This window comes from Nerophis lumbriciformis, linkage group LG09, assembly GCF_033978685.3.
Source record: "Nerophis lumbriciformis linkage group LG09, RoL_Nlum_v2.1, whole genome shotgun sequence".
NCBI classification, from domain to species: domain Eukaryota; kingdom Metazoa; phylum Chordata; class Actinopteri; order Syngnathiformes; family Syngnathidae; genus Nerophis; species Nerophis lumbriciformis.
Window position 1 is genome coordinate 14689558 of NC_084556.2, and position 13128 is coordinate 14702685.

The window sequence follows — 13128 nt, forward strand, 5'->3', positions numbered from 1 at the left end:
CTGGACAAACTGCTTGCACCATGGACCATCCTGCCCACCCACTCCATCTGACAATTGAGGGACAGCAGAGCTCATACTCCAACAGGCTCCTTCAGCTTCGTTTCCACTGTGTTCGATTCAAGAACTCCTTCATTCCGTACTCCATCCAGCTGTATAATCACTCGCCATACAGCAATAGATTGTATCTGTCTATTACCTGACACCTTCTATGTTAGCTATCTCTCTTTGTTTATAATGTATATTTTCTGCTGGATCTACTCTCTATTTTATGCTGGCCCTTTTTTTTTGCTGCAGCTGTTACATATACTGTAATATTGTACATGGTAATTGGGATTTGTTATGTATTGTATATATTATATAACAAATTATATAATATAATAATAATATATCAGTATATATTATATACTGTATATATAATATGTATATATTACATATGTTATTTTATATTGCTACTATGGTACATTTTTAGTCTACTTTAAACCTGCCTTATCCTTTCCATCCGTACCCTTTTCATCATTTGTAACTGAGCTGCTGTGTGGAACAATTTCCCTTGTGGATCAATAAAGTTAGTCTAAGTTTAAGTCTAAGTTTATATTTAATTTTAAACTGCATTTGTTGTGTTTTGTGTTTTTTTTTTTATCTAGGTACCTATTTTTATTACTGTTATATTTGAAATTGTATACACTGGTCTTTGTTTTATAATATGTACTGTTGCACTCTATAAATAAATTGCATTATTATTATTATATGTGGGTCAATCATGAATTCTGCAGGCCCTAAAGATGAAAGAAGGTTAATTCTAGGACATATTGATCCATTGGACTCACTTATATAAAGAACAGGCTAGTTTGAGTTCATGTGTCAACTCTGTTTACTTCCTAAGATGAGTTTTCCCAAACATCTCATTTTATTCAGATTGTATCACGCAGCTCTGAAGCAGAAAAGATGTCATCTTGATTTAAATCTGCTCTTTTTCATTCTAATGAAAACTGGTTTTACAACTTGTCCTTGTGCGTGCGGCTAATAAGAATACACATTGTCGGAGGAAGGGAAGAAATAAATAAAAAAAATGAAAAAAAATGTGTCCTTCAAGTGGCGAGGCCAAAACATTGAAATTAATTCACATAAAAGTGTGTGTAAGAAGTGTTCCGCCCCTGTGCCGCGCTGACCTTTATTACATTGCGTCTGCCATCAATCACTGTCAGCTCGCTTCATTGTTTCAACTTCTTTGCCGTCACTTAGTTGCTATGAGCTGCTTGTCTGGTTGCTGTTGTTTTTGTTTTTTTACCGAAATAATTGCTTGAGTCACCGTTTGATGACAATGATAAAACCTCAACACTGCAATAGTGCTTGTGGGCAAACCACTAATTGCTGTTTTAATTGACATTTTCCGGTGCTGCTTTGCATTTGTTTGACACTTTCAAAAATGGGTCTCTTTGTTTTCTGAAAAAAAAAAAAAAATGCAGACACCGTTCGAGTTAATTGTATTGGCTGAGTGCAGGTGGATAAATCTCTGCTTTGATAAGGTCATGCTCATGTTAGAGCAAAAGTTGTTAAACACGGAAATGTCAGCATTGTTTTTTTTTTCAAAATACAAAAAAAATCTCCAAAATCAATTGGTGTTTACTAGATTTTTCACGAAAAATATGTCTCAGAAAGTCGGACCACGTCGTTCCCGTTTTGTGAATAGGATAGAATAGACATTTACTTATCCCACAATAAGGGAATTATGTTGTTGCAGTGCAGATTTTTACATACAGTAACAACAGTAAAACGTCATGGAAAATGTAAAAATGAGTGATCAATTATATCATAATAAACCACTAGATGGTGTTTGACAAAATTACACACCGTATTACGGTGTGTAATTTGACTGTGTGTAATGTTACAGTGGCCAAAAAGAATAAATATACTTGTCAAATAAAACCTCTGCGTTGTTTTTAATGCATTCTTAGGCCTACTATGCTACTGTATTTTAATGCTGAGATAGGCTCCAGCACCCCCTGCGACCCTCTGAAAGGGACAAGCGGTAGGAAATGGATGGATGGATGGATTATTGTGGTACTTGGTGAAAAAAGTTTGAGAACCACTGATGTATACTGTAATATCAGTAAAAGTGTTCAGTAATTTGACAATGAGCGCTGAGTGTTTGCTTTTACTGCCATCTAGTGTCTACTGTTAAGTTTAAAACAAGTAAAACATCAATACAGTCTTTGGGGGTTTTTTTTTTTGGGGGGGGGGGGGGGGGGTTGCAACCCTGTGCTTGTAATGGTTAAGGTTGCACTAAAGGTTAAGGTTAAGGAACACTTTTTGTCAGGAAAGTTGCCAGTGCCAAGGCCAATACTATAACACCGGCCATCTTTTCCCTACCCGCTTCACCCTAACAACAGCCACTATTTTTATAAGTTATTACCTAATTCCTTAAAAGACTTAGCAGATCTTGTGCATTCAATGAAGATCTCTTTGAGTCCGTTAGACATCCTGCCCACAACTTTTGTTAAAGAAGGTTTTTAGCACTATTGGTCCATAGGTAAGAAGGAACTTATAGAAATAGTAGCTGATGTTAGGGTGAAGTAGGTAGGGAAAAGATAGACAGTGGTATAATATTGGTCTTGACACTGGCAACTTTGCTGACAAAAAGTGTTCCTTGCAACCTTAACCTTAACCTTAACAAACACAGGGTTGCAACAAAAATATAAAACTCAAATACTGCCATGCCTGCTTTCCTTAATAACTCACTGGTTTCTAGTTCTGTTCAATCCCATTTCAAGCCAGCAGTTGTCCAGCCTATTCTTAAAAAGCCAAATCTTGACCTTAGCAACTATCGGCTATCTTCAAGCTGCCCTTCCTGTGAAAAATGTTTGTAGAAAATGTGGCAAACCAGTTAGCCTCAGCTTTAAATCAACACAATATCTTCGATAAATGTCAGTCCGGTTCTCGTCAGTTACATTCTACAGAAACTGCATCATGATGGCCTCTGATGCTGGTAAATGTACAATACTGGTTCTGATCGACCTCAGTGCAGCCTTTGACACTGTCTATTGACTATCAAGTCCTTGTAGGTCTACAAATCATATTTGGCAGATAGATCTTTCTCTGTGGCTGTAGGCCCTCAAAAGTCATAGTCTGTTCCCCTCTCATGCGGGGTGCCCCAGGGTTCAGTTTTGGGGCCTATCCTCTTTACCCTATAAATCCTTCCAGTCATCAGGAATTTTTAAGGTATCTCATGCCTTATGCCCACTGATGACCTTCAGTTATTCTTTTAATTTAACCACGATAGGACACATGAAATTGTTTTGCATCATCCACAAAAAATATACGCCACGCACACATACCCTACCCCCAATCCAACGCCCTAGACGCGAATCCCTTAAAGGTGATGGACGGCTGGGCAGCACCTGAAGAGCTGCAGCCTGCCACTGTGGCTCCCACTCCCTCCCCTCTGTTGCTAGATATCTAGAGATGTATGTTGTAATATGTATATGTGCTTTGCTATGGAGGTTTTTGTCAGAGTTTGTAGGTGACAAACCCCAAGATGCAGAGAAGGCGGCAGGCATTGTGCGGAAAAACATGGTTTAATGTTCAAAATAAAGCAAAAACACAAACTAGGAACAGGCAAAATGGAAACAGGAACCAGAAAACAGAAAAACTGGAAATAGCAAACGGCTAACAGGATCTGGCTAACAGGAAAACAAGAAGCTAGGAGAAACCAACTGTAAATAGTGTCGGAGGCAGATATTTACATATATCCGAATTTAAGTGTTACTTCTTTTTATTTCATTGTCATATTACAAAACAGCTAGTGTTTTTCTTCCAAATGTGGTCTTTTGGTTGTCTGCAAAACCGTGTGCTTAACCTTGAAGTGAGGAATGTTAGAGAGAGCGATAATAAGCATTTGTTTTGGCTAGAGAGACATGACTGCCAGGGGAGACTTAAGAAGAGAGGGGTTTTGGTCGAGGGGAACAGACCATCTTCGCGGCGCGATAGAATGTTCTATACTAGACTGGTCTAAATGTATATATATATGCAAAGCTTTGCAAATATATTACAAAATACCTATTCTGTCTCTGGTGGTTTTTCAACTCAGCTTTAAGTGTCGTAAAAAGCTTGGGAGCGACTTGTGACTTGAATTCCCTGGGAGGAACAACTGGTCCAAAACGCAACAATAATAATAATAATAATAATAATAACTGGGATTTATATAGCGTTTTTCTAAGTACCCAAAGTCGCTTTACATGTAGAACCCATCAATCATTCACACCTGGTGGTGGTAAGCTACTTGCATAGCCACAGCTGCCCTGGGGTAGACTGACGGAAGCGTGGCTGCAATTTTGCGCCAACGGCCCCTCCGACCACCACCTATCATTCATCATTCAATTCACCGGTGTGAGTGGCACCGGGGGCAAAGGGTGAAGTGTCCCGCCCAAGGACACAACGGCAGCGTTTTTTGGATGGTAAGACGCGGGGAGCGAACCTGCAACCCTCAGGTTTCTGGCACGGTTGCTCTACCCACTACGCCATGCCACCCCTATAAGGAACAGCTTACCGCTATGACGACAGCGACAAGGACAGGTAGACACTACAAGTATTCATGACAATAATCCAGCAGTGACTGGAGGGCAGGGCAGGTATAAATAGCAGCTGGCTGATTGACACCAGGTGTGGCCAGGTGCCAATCAGCCACAGCTGAGGGGACAGCACTCAGAGAGACAAACAGGAAACTGAACCAAAATAAGAGTGCTGACAGGAAATAAAACAAACACAGAGGAAAAACTAAAACTTAACCAAACTGTCAGGGACAAGCCTGACAGTTTTTTCCCACTCCTGACTGGGCCCCCTTAGGAGCCCAGTCTAAATTGGAATTTTTTTACTCATCCATCCCCAGCGTTGACCTTTTTCCCCATCATTTACGTGGCGCCTTGAACGGGTTTGTGCTGAAAACAAAGTATGGTTGTACTTGTGCAATAACAATAAATATCTACCTACCTAATAATTGTCAGACTGAGGTTAAAAACTGGATGGCTGGTAATAATCTTCAGATGAACGCTGCCAAAACAGAAGTGTTCATTATTTCCCCTGACACTGTAACTTCTTAAGTAGCCAACTGCTTAGGGTCCCTTGGTGCGAATGCCAGCCCCAGTCTGAGAAATATTGGGGTCACATTGAACCCCACCATGCTTTTCCAGGAGCACATCAAAAGTATTACCCTCTCCTGCTTTTTCCACCTCAGAAACATCTCTAAACTCAGATCCATATTATCTCATTCTGAACTAGAAATGATCATTCATGCTCTTGTTTCCTCGCGCCTTGACTATTGCAACTCACTTTTCTGTCTCAACAAAACGTGTAATTAGAACAGAACGCTGCCGCTAGGCTCTTGTCAAGATGGCATAAATTCAGTTGTATTACCCCCGTCTTGGCACTGGCTTGTTCATTTCAGGATTTAGTACAAAATCCTATCCATTACCTACAGGGTACTCAATGGCCAAGCACCAGCTTACTTAATGGATCTGTTGTCTCTTCACTGTCCTGTTAGGTCTCTGTGGTCTGCTGACCGCCTTCTGTTTTTTGTAGAGCACTGTAAAAAACAATCTGGAGCTTTTGCAAGAAAAACAAACAAACTGTCTGCTCAGTCGCCAGAATTTTCATGTAAAATGTACTTTTTGTTACAGCATATTACTGTAAATGGAACTGCCTGATTGTCTAGTAATTTTTACAATGTGTATAATTCTATGAATTTGTATTTTAACACACAAAAAAATTAATGTATATTTGTTTTATAATGTGTCCTGTTTATATTTGATATTTGATAAAATATATACTGCAGTCATATTTTTTTTGTCTGTAAAAATTTAGATAACTAGAAAGATAAAGTACTTTGACGCAATGTATTTCCATATTGCCATAAAAATTGTCACGTTTGACCCCCGGGCCCTGAGAGTGACACCTGTGTACTAGGAGTTTAAACATAAATGTACAGTAGGAAGGGGATTCCTATGACCCCATTTGTCGCAGTTTACCTAACACATGAAAAGTGACGGATTGGGGGGGTGCACACTAGTCGCATTAACTGCCAGAAAAGTGTTGACTATCTCAGAGTCGTGTATAGAAAGAGTATAAACAACTAAATGACAGGCGCCATGTTGGTACCTAGGACGTGTGCGGCTAATTATTGAGAAGTTCTGACATTAGTTTTCCTGATGAAAAAACCCAATATACAAACCCCGTTTCCATATGAGTTGGGAAATTGTGTTGGATGTAAATATAAACGGAATACAATGATTTGCAAATCCTTTTCAACCCATATTCAATTGAATGCACTACAAAGACAAGATATTTGATGTTCAAAGTCATAAACTTTATTTTTATTTTTGGCAAATAATAATTAACTTAGAATTTCATGGCTGCAACACGTGCTCTCAGATAAATTTTAGCTGACATTGCTTAACACGATAAGTAATGAATAATTCCGCTGGTAATCACAGTGTTAAAAATAACGTACAAAATATAAAACATTCTCATGCATTTTAATCCATCCATCCATTTTCTACCACACCTGTTCAAGAAGTCGCATTAATGGTAAGAAGTATTTTATTTATTATTAGTTAGCTTCAGAATAACAATGTTATTAAAAAGAATAAGAGACTTATTATACTCTAAAAATGTTGGTCTTTTTACTTAAAAATGCACGCATTTAGTTGTATTCAGTGTCAAAAAATATTATATGGCTCTCACGGAAATACATTTTAAAATATTTGACTTTCATGGCTCTCTCAGCCAAAAAAGGTTCCCGACCCCTGATATATACTGAAAAGCAGCGGGCCCAAATAGATCCTAAATAGTAAAATCAGACAATTGATTTATTATAGTTATGTCACCTTTTATTTGAACACATTGTTGTCGCAATTCCAGATATGATTTAAGCCAATTTATAGTTAGTTTTTTCAAATCTAAGAATACTGCTCCAACATATTTACCCATGTCCAAACTACATTTGATCATTTCGGTGAAGTGGCACACAGCTGTCTCAGTAGAATGTTTGGGCCGGAATCCAGATTGTTTAGGATTTAGTAAATGGGTCATCAATTGTTCAGCCACCAGCTTGCCAAGTACCTTTGAAACCGCAGGCACAATTGAAATTGGTCGATAATCGCAGGCCTCATCTGCTGCACCAGACTTAAAAATTGGTGTCACAACAGCTGTTTTAAAACTTTGTGGGAATTCACCATTTTTAATGGACAGATGTACTAAGTGTAATATGGGTTTTGATAATATTGTAGCATGCTTTTTTTTATTATTAAAAAGGTGTCTATATTAAATATATATTTTGCTTTTGCTTTGTTCAGATGGCTAATAAATAGAAAGATAAAGTACTTTGTTGCGATTTATTTCCAAGCTTTTGTGGGCCATATAAAATGACGTGGCGGACCAGATTCGATCCCTGGCCCTAGAGTTTGACACCTGTTTATTGGGTGTTTGAATGCAAACGTACTCACATTTTTTCGGTTTCAGCGCAGAGACCTGTCGAATTCCCGCACGGTACACATTAAAAAGGGACAGACTGGAAGCGTTTGTTGTTTTATGCATTTAGTATTCGCCTCAGGAGTGCAGATCCAGACATGCAGGGTAGGGAGGTGTGGAAGACGTGCAGAACACCTCCACAAGCATGTGCTTTGAAATGACGACTTGGGAGTCAAATATGGTGCAGCGTTGACGTATGCTATCAAAAGATGACCCCCTCCTCCCCCCCACCACACTTGCATGCTGACTTCGGGCTGACGTCATACATGATCAGATACTACAAGCACAGCTGCCGTGTCTGGGGGAGCCACGCCATGACGCTGTCACGGCAGACGTGCTGCTCACTGGTGGCAGCTGTCTCTTTGTGTGTCTCTTCTTAGCTTGCTGATGTCACGTCACTGTTACGTAGGACACATTAAGCCCTCGGCCGCCCAAATTCAAAGAGGGAAAAGATACCCCGGAGACACAAATGCAAGTTCTTAATCGCACACTAAACCTGGGAGATGTGTGTGTTTGCGTGTGATCACTCCTTCTCTGTCTTGTTGGTATTTCTGGGGCCCGCTCACAGATCAAAACAGGATGATGATGAGACAGAGAAAGACTTCTTTATGATCTTAGCCAAGGGGATGCTGTAGTGAATAGTGGATGATATACATCCCACTGTTATTTAGAGCAGGCTGTCCTTCAGCTGATGTTTTGAGTAAAGAACACCAAGTACTGCAGTTTTGTCAAATGAACAATAGGGATTTGTATGGCCCAATTCCTGGGTGGATTTCCCGTGAGAGGAGGGAAGGGGGAGATATCCAACACTCTAATGCCATCCGGCGGCTAAAGTGGGTAGTGCAGCGCCCCATTTCGTCACGTTTCATGTGTCGGGTAAAACGCGACCTTAACATTTGACAACCAAACAATTACACAAGGTGAAAAAGTCGGACTACGGATAAGCCAAGAAAAGACCAAGGCCATGGCTGTTGGACAAATACAACACTTTCCACCACTCACGATATACGAATATGTTGACGACTTCACCTATCTTGGAATAAACATCTCAAGTACAGGAGACATGATCCACAAGTAACTGTCAATTCAGAGCTTGTGAAAGTGGATTCCTGGTTCAAATGGGACGACGTGGCGCAGTGGAAGAGTGGCCGTGCGCGACCCGAGGGTCCCTGGTTCAATCCCCACCTAGTACCAACCTCGTCATGTCCGTTGTGTCCTGAGCAAGACACTTCACCCTTGCTCCTGATGGGTGCTGGTTAGCGCCTTGCATGGCAGCTCCCTCCATCAGTGTGTGAATGTGTGTGTGAATGGGTAAATGTGGAAGTAGTGTCAAAGCGCTTTGAGTACCTTGAAGGTAGAAAAGCGCTATACAAGTACAACCCATTTATCATTTATTTATCATTTAAATGCAATAAGCTCTCACTTAATGTAAATAAAACAAATTTTATTCTATTTCGTTCTAATAAAAACCGGACAAATACTGAGCACTGCCATATCAACATCAATGGGCAGGAAATACAGAGAGTGTACTCCACAAAATTCCTGGGGGTCATCATTGACGAATACCTCAATTTCAAATGTCACATTAGCCATCTGTTAAACAAATTATCCAAATATGTTGGCCTGTTCTTTCACCTTTGTCATTATCTTCCTCTTTATGCTCTACTCACCCTATATAAAACTCTCTTTGAACCACATCTAAACTACTGTAATGTCATCTGGTGTAACACCTTCCCTACCTACCTTCACAAATTAGAATCCATGCAAAAGAAAATCATACGGGCCCTGTCATGGTCCAAGTTTAATGCCCCCACTCGACATCTATTCCATAATTATCATCTCTTAAGACTGACAGAGTTCAATATTTATCAAAATGCTTGTTTAACCTATCAAGTCGTTTACAGGCTGAATCTTAGGCTCTGTAGCTTGGTTCCTATCTACCATCCCCAGCATGCCCACAACACTCGTAACTTAGATCTGATATCAGGGAAACATCGTTTACTGGATTGTACCGCTCGAAGTGTTGTATGCAGGGGACCAAAGATTTGGAACCGGCTTAATGAGAGCCTCAAGATGCTGTATCCATTCTCCAACTTCAAAAAGAAACTGAAAACTTACCTATTAACCACCTATATTTAATTCCTCATGTGGGGTAGACTACTGTTGGGTTTTGCATGGTTGAATGAATGTATGTATGTATGTGTATGCTTGCTTTAGTACTATTATCTTGTGTTAATCATATAGCGTTGTTTTTTTTTTGTTTGTTTTTTTTTGTTTGTTTTTTTTGTTTGTTTTTTTTTGTTGTTGTGCTTGCTACCATGTTTTCATCATTCCATGTATATACTGTCCTCTGGACCCCCTGTCAAAAGCTTCTTCTAGCTTATTTGGGGGACCCTTTCACGTACCAACATCTTTAAATGATGATATTTCACTACTATTGTAATTGTTATATGGTATTGTGAATAAACTTGAAACTTGAAACTTGAAACTTGAGACATGGAGAAAGACGTCAATAATGGAATTGGCAAAGCTGCAGGAGTGTTCGAACAGATCCGAAACATCTGGTCGTCCAAAGTCATCGCAACGGCCATCAAGCTACGCCTCTACATGTCAGCGGTCATACCAACAGCAACCTACGCCTGTGAGACGTGGATGAAGACAGCCAGTATCATCAACAATCTGGACGTCTTCCACCGACGATGCCTCATATCCATCCTGAAGAGACCACATCTCCAACGAGGAGCTGATGAGAAGGGCAGGTGTAGCAGCACTGTCTGACATTGTCTCTGAAAGGAGAAGGAGAGTGATGGGGCACGTACTCCGACTGCCAAGAGAGAGACCGGCAAGTGTGGCAATGGACTGGATGCCAGAAGGTGGAATAAGGAAGAGAGGGAGGCCGAAGAAGATGTGGAGACAGACAGCGAAGAAAGACCTAAGGGAGATGGGTGTCATCAGCTGGCACGGAGCAAGAAGAGCCGCCAGAGACCGGAGAAAATGGAGGGGACTCGTCGCCCAATGTTCCAATAGGAACAAGAGGAACTAAGTCTAAGTCAGTAAGTAACTAAGCTATTCATTAGGGATATGTCAATCATAGTTTCATGCTGCTGATTCAATACCAGTACCAGTCACTTTAGTATTGATCATGAACTGATACGACCCTAAGTACCGCCAACATCAGTCTATGGATCAACCTGCCCTCCTCTTCGTGTCGTGTACTGACTGTGACAATGCTAACACACCAACAGATGTTATATCATTTTCTCAAACTCTTGGTAATTTAATTGTTGATTTCATGTTCATATCTGCTTACTTTGTAACTCGGTTCCATCTACACTTCTTAAACTTTACTTAACACTTATTTATTGGTGATGTTAAAAGCCAACTTAGCAGTTAGCTTAGCTATCAGCATGCCTGATTTTGGTGTGTGACATGTTTAGCCTTGTCCTCCAGCGATAAAGACTATAATAACTAGAACGATACTTAGCTTTCTCGAAACAGCGAGCAGTCAGCGAGCAGTCACGCACGGTGAACCGGAACCGGAAGTCACCCAATGAGCCACAACGACATCCTCTGTACCGAGGATGTCGTTGTGGCTTGTGCAGCCCTTTGAGACACTTGTGATTTAGGGCTATATAAATAAACATTGATTGATTGATTGATAATAACTAAGAAATTAAGTTGATTTGCTGTATTGGAGGTGTTTATTGTTAACTTATGTGAATGGAGACACATAATTAGCTGCTAGCCGCTTGTCAGCCAGCGTGCTAATAATAAATAGTGTCAGCCAGAGGGGGTCGATCGGTCTTTGTGATCGGCATTAACAGGCATTAATCGGCAATGAAGATCACATACTTCTTCACAAAAGTTGTCTAATAATGATCGGTGGTCAATCATCCAAAGTCATTGCATACTAAAAGCTGTAAGAAGGCGGGATACAATTCTTAAAACACATTGGAAAGTTAGCGCCCTCCGGGCATCTTCTTAAAAGTTGCAAACAGCCTCTTTAGTTGGAGCCTTTCTTGTATTAAATCTTCAGAAAACAAGCTTTTGTCCTCAAAGCACCATCTGCTGGATATGGTGGTGCAATGCAAAGATTACCCCTACTTAAATTTCAACCAAAGAAAGTGAAGTTTGACCATTCCAAAGGGAACCTGGCAGCATGTTTCGAGGAGTGAGTGGACCCTCCGGGTGTAGACTAACCAGAGGCCAGCCCACCAGGCCGTCCATCACGGCGAAGCAAGGGAACGCCGTGAAGCGTTACAGCCTGCAGCATGTCAATGTTCTCGTCCTGACTGGGTATACTCCCCTCTGCTGATTAAGACCATGATGATGCCTGTTTCATCATCACACGTAACAGATGTCTGATGGGAGAATATCCACCTAACCTTCTCGATGCGAGACGTTGATGAGCAATCCCTACTGACAGCTTCATTCCGATTGTACGCTATTGGTACGGTGCTTTAATTAGCATCATTCATGCTGTGGTACGTGTCACTTTTTAGTTATATGGACGTGATGGGAAGTGGCCTTTCCAATTGAATGCAGGTCACAGTACATGTGAAGAGATGTGCCTACAAACACAGTCATTGCTATTCATCTTGTTTACTGTTTATTGCTCTTCATCGCAGGCAAACCCGGAGGACAAAGGTTATATAGTGGAATGTTAAATGATGCGTGAATCACATCAATCTTTTTCTTTAACGCCATTATTCAATCTGCCCTGTGAATCTGCCATTGTTTGTTTATACAGTATACCCCAAATGTGAGTACACCGCTCACATTTCAGCAATAATTTGTATTATGTAGTCTCAACGGAGAATGCTATTGTAATTAGGCATGAATATGCTTAGAGCAGTGGTTCTTAACCTTGTTGGAGGTACCGAACCCCACCAGTTTTCATATGCGCATTCACCGAACCCTTTAGTGAAAAATAAAATGTTTTTTTTTTTTTCAAATTCAAGACAAAGTTATATGTTTTTGGTAACACTTTAGTATGGGGAACATATTCTAAGTAACAAAGATTTAATTTAGAGTGTTTTGGACACTAAGGGAACATATTCTAAGTAACAAGGACTTAATTTAGAGTTATTTGGTTAGGGTTAGGGCCAGGGTTAGAGGGTTAGGGTTATAATAAGGCCATGCCGAATAAGGCATTAATAAGTACTTAATAATGACTAGTTAAGAGCCAATATGTTACTAATTTGCATGTTAATAAGCAACTAATTAATGGTGAATATGTTCCCCATACTAAAGTGTTACCATGTTTTATTACTGGTGCACAAAATGAACCGTGCATGAGCATCACCTTGTTCAAAGAACAAAACCAACACAGTGCATAAACTCACAACAAACTACACACCTGCAAATCAGTCTGACTTCTGCTGTTGCCGTATCCGTAATACGCCGATAGGGAGAAGTTTTTATTTACACGATGAGTCGGGTGTGTCTTGACCTCCGCCGAACCCCTGAGCCCGACTCACCGAACCCCTAGGGTTCGATCGAACCCAGGTTAAGAACCACTGGCTTAGAGTATTTCACAAAAAACGGTTCCGATTGATCAGCCATCAGTCAGTATCGGACAATTTTCCTTAGAAAAAATGGCAATCA